Source organism: Ricinus communis, chromosome 9 (genome assembly GCF_019578655.1).
Source record: "Ricinus communis isolate WT05 ecotype wild-type chromosome 9, ASM1957865v1, whole genome shotgun sequence".
Lineage (NCBI taxonomy): Eukaryota > Viridiplantae > Streptophyta > Magnoliopsida > Malpighiales > Euphorbiaceae > Ricinus > Ricinus communis.
The window spans coordinates 12,513,514-12,518,395 of record NC_063264.1 but is presented as its reverse complement, the minus strand read 5'-3'; positions in this window follow the sequence as shown (position 1 = coordinate 12,518,395).

Below are 4,882 nucleotides of genomic sequence, written 5' to 3'. Positions count from 1 at the left end.
GAAAGTTACTTTTGCAAAATCATCTTTACTTTGCATTTAATATAGTGTGGGCTATTTGTAATGTCTCTAAGAGGTTGGTATGTGTATAAATATCCCACCTAAAGACTTAGACAATGTTTGTTCAATTTTCCAAGTGCCCAAACTATTGCAAAGTGATTTCTCATCTTTCTAATTAAATTCTCTTTGTATAGGTTTAAGCGTGAGCCATAAAAACTTCTAAGGTTATGAGTGTTAGCCTTAAACATTTGGGTAAGGATTTGAGAATTAGCCTAAGAGAAAAAATCTTGTAAGGATTTGAGTATGAGCTCGAAAACACTTGGATTTGATCACACTCGCAAAGAGAAGAGCCTCTTTCTTTAGTCATCGAGTGAATCAATCAAGCGTCGGGCCCAAAGAACTCTTTAATCATCTTTTCTCTTTTCCTATCCTATTTCTACTGCTCTCTTTCGCCTTTCCTCCCTGTCTCCATTCCATTCTGATTGATTCACCATTGAAGATGGGTTAATCCAAGCCTAATGGTCGAAAATGCTATGAGGTCTCCACTAACCACGGTCACTTCCACTTGCCTAGTTGAAAAAACCACTATCTTAGTAGATTGATAGTGAGATACCCAATTGTAGGTTGGGAAGTGGATGTAGGGTTGGTAAATACCTGAACCATTATAAATCTTTGTATTGATTTTCCTTCTCATCTATCTAGTCTTTTGATTAAAGTTTTTTTTTTCATTTCCTATTAACCTTGTATACACCAATTCAAACCCCTCTTTTTGGTGCATCAAGGGACAACAAGTGATATTAGAGTTGTGTGCTCTTCATCAAGCTTAAGTGCAAGAGCTAAAGATCAAAATGACCAATCAAGAAGTTCACCATCTTAGACCATTCTTCAATGGGTCCAATTATTGCCCATTGGAAATACAAAATGAAAATATATTTAGATAGTGATGTTGTTGATGTTTGGGATTGTGTTAAGAATGTGTAGAGATTCCTGTTGATAGAGATGAATGGGTTGAGGCTCATAGAGAACCAATAGGAAAAACAAAAGAGCAATGATCATTCTCTTGAGCTCTCTCTCAAGAGAAGAATGTAAAAGAGCTCAACATCTTCCCACCGGCTTCAAAATTTGGAAGACCTGAGAGAATTATCATGAAAGGCCAAGCAAGGAAGGTCCAAGAAAGTTCAATTGCTCATAACTGAATATGAGCTTTTCAAAATGAAGCCTAATGAGAGTGTCACCGATATGACAAACCGACTTCTAACCATCATCAGCAACTTGAGAAAATTGGGGAAGAACTATAAGCGAATTGACATCAATAATAAAATTCTTAATGCACTCACACTTAAAGAGTATGGCTCAAGGGTTACAAGTATTGAAGAGGCTAATGAGGACTTAGGTAAAAATCTCAACAGATGAACTCATTGGTAAGCTTCTCTCCTATAAGATGGCTCTCAAGAATGAGGAAAAGCAAGGAATGGAAAGAGAAGGCAATAAGAAGTCCTTTGCCCTCAAGAACTCCACTAAGTAACATCAATAAAGTGAGGGCTTAAGTGAATCTAAGTCAAGTTATAATGTTAATAAGGAACTTGTCATGCTTTCTAGAAGGGTCAAGAAAATCATCAAGATTAAGAAAAGAGACAAGACACCGTTCAAGAAACCTTCTTCAAGCTCAAGTGGATATTTAATTTGTTATGGGTGTGGTAAGCAAGGCCATGTCAAGTCCGATTACTACAAAAGCAAAAACAAAGAGAAGGAGAAAAAGAAAGCATACAGGACAACTTAGGATGATAGTTCTTCAGTTGAAGAAGATTAAAAAGAACTAGGCAACCTTTGCTTTATGGCTATGGAGGATGACTCCAATGAGGTATGTTCTTCATCCCATACTTCTGATACTAATTGTGATCATGATATGCATGAGATGATTGATATTGACATCTTAGAAGCCCTAATTTTGAGATGTGAAAAGTATAGTTTCAAAATGAAATTTTTTAAAGAAAAGAGTTTAAAACTTGAAAATGATTTTAAAGAATTAGAGAAACAAGTTTCAAGTCTTACTTCTTCGAATTTGGAGCTAAAAAACTCTTTAAGTGAAGTCTCTTAAAAAACCTCATCACTTAATGAGTTGGATAAAGAAAATAATGATTTGAAAAATGAAGTAGGGTTAAGAAATTTATTTTAAAGTTTCACAAGGGAAAGGAAGACTTAGATACACTTATTATATCCTAAAGAGTATGGTCCAGGCTTTAATGGAGATTCATCATCATCATTATCTAGTTCCTTTTTTGTTAAAGCATTTACACCTCAAAGAACAACCATGGAGGTTGTACCAAAGGAGGTTAAAGCACACACTAGGCTCCTCTCCGTAAGGATAAAGGCAAGGCACCACAAGGTCTAAGAGGTAAGTCTCAAAGGACTAATCATGCTTTCATGTATAACAAGAGTGCTAACAAGCACACACAATCACATAAAACATATTCTTGTATACATGACAGAGATAACAATGTGGTGAGACCCAAATTCCAAGCAAGAAGACCATTGACCAAAAGGAACCTTAAACTTAATGTTCAATGTCATTATTGCATGAAATTTAGGCATATAAATATGCTTTATTATATTAGGAAGGCTCACCTCAAATTAGAGGACCCTTCCAAGACTAACCACTATGGCCTTAATTTTATATGGGTACCAAAGAAGGACATCTCTTTATCTTCTTGTAGGGTAACTTCCAATCCACTTCAACAAGAAAGCTAGCATTTGGATGGTAAGTGCTAAAGACAAGTGATTATCAACGCTACTTCTCTCACAAACTCAATAGAAGTGGATAAAAAGGAAGAAAATAAATATAAGCACAATTGGTATTCTTTTTCTTTTTTCATTCTTTATTGTTGTTGCTTATATTCAACAAGCCGATAAGTGAGATTTCTTTACTTATGATATTATTGGTTTTCTCCTTAATCCTTTCTCTCCTTTACCCTTTCTATCCATTCTCTCCAAAAGTGGTACATTCTTTTTTTATCTTGACAAAGGGGGAGAGAGTATGAACCTAGTAAAAGGGATATATTTTTTAATATTCAAAAATAACCCCGTAAGAGGATTATATTTGTGAGTATGAGAGAAGAACACCGTAGGAGGGGTATATTTATAAAAATGAGAAAACAACCCGGTAAGAGGGCTATACTTTTTAGTATGAGAAAACACACCTATAAGAGGGGATATACTAGTGAGTATGATAAAAGAATGTGGTAAAAGGGGTATATTGTTTAGTATAAGAAATCAACACAATAAGATGGGTATATTTGTGAGCATGAGACCCTGTATGAGGGGTACATCTAGGAGTATGAGAAAACAACCCCGTAAGAGGGATTTATTTGTGAGTATGAGAAAACAATCCCGTAAGAGTGATATATTTGTGAGTATGAGAAAATAACCCCATAAAATATGATATATTTATGAATATGAGAAAATAACTCCGTAAAAAGTGAAATATTTATGAGTATGAGAAAATAACCCCGTAGGATGAGTATATTTATAAAAATAAGGAAATAACCCGGTAAGAGGGGTATATTTATGAGTATAAGAAAACAACCTTGTAAGAAGGGGTATATTTGTGAGTATGAGAAAACAACCATGTAATGAGGATATATTTGTAATGGAAAATAGCCACATAAGAAGGGTATATTTGTGATTATGAGAAAAAAAACCCTGTAATAGGGGATACATATACGAGTATGAGAAAATAACATTGTGAGATGACTATATTTCTTAGTATGACAATACAACACAATAAGAGGGGTATATTTTTTACTATGCAAAAACAGCCTTGTAAGAGGGGTATACTTGTAAGTATAAGAAAACACCCTGTAACTGGCGTACATTTGTGAGTATGAGAAGAAGACATTGTAAGGGATGTATATTTATGAGTGTGAAAAAACAACCCCGTAGAAGAAGTAAATATGTAAATATGCAAAAGCAACAAAATAAGGAGGTATATATATGAGTATGAGAAAACAACCCCACAAGAGAGACATATTTATGAGTATTAGAGAAAACTCCATAGGAGGGGAATATTTGTAAAAATGAGGAAACAACTGAGTAAAAGGTGTATATTTGTGAGTATGAGAAAACAACCCAGGGGGTACATTTGTGAGTATGAAAAAGAATCCTGTAAAAGGGATATATTTGTTAATATTAGAAAACAATCTCGTAGGAGGGGTATATTTATGAGTATGAGAAAACAACCTATAATAGGAGGTACATTTGTAAGCATGAGAAAACATCCTCGTAAAAGGGATATAGTTGTCAATATTGAAAAAGAACCCCATAAGGGAGGTATATTTATGAGTACGAAAAAATAACTATGTAGAAGAGGTATATTCTTAAATATGAGAAAGCAACCCAGTAAAGGAGGTATATTTGTGAGTATAAGAAAACAAAGAGTTATCAGATGATCTGTGTTAATTTATACAACACAATTGATGGCATACAATTATACTAGGAAGAACTTGAACATAATTAACTAGTTACTTATATTAATAACCTTAACATTGGCTGGCCTTAATAAAAATGTGCTAGACTTAAGTGAACTATATGTGTTATTTGATACGCTTGTATATGAGCTGCTACGGTTATCGGGAATAATCTATTAAACATTAAACTTACAGACTAAGAAACACAAATAAGGAAGTTGGCTTCCGGATCCATCTTTATATTTGTGGCGTAAGCTTCTTTATGAAATTTGAGAAACTTCATTCATTAGTAAAGGTTTCCTGATAAATTGCTCGAGTGGCAACTGCCATCTCCGCGCTAGTCTGAATGACTAGTTAGCGTGTTTCGAATTAGGTTGAAAAGCCTTGTAGTGCCATAGTCGCTAAAGACGCTTAAGTGCACT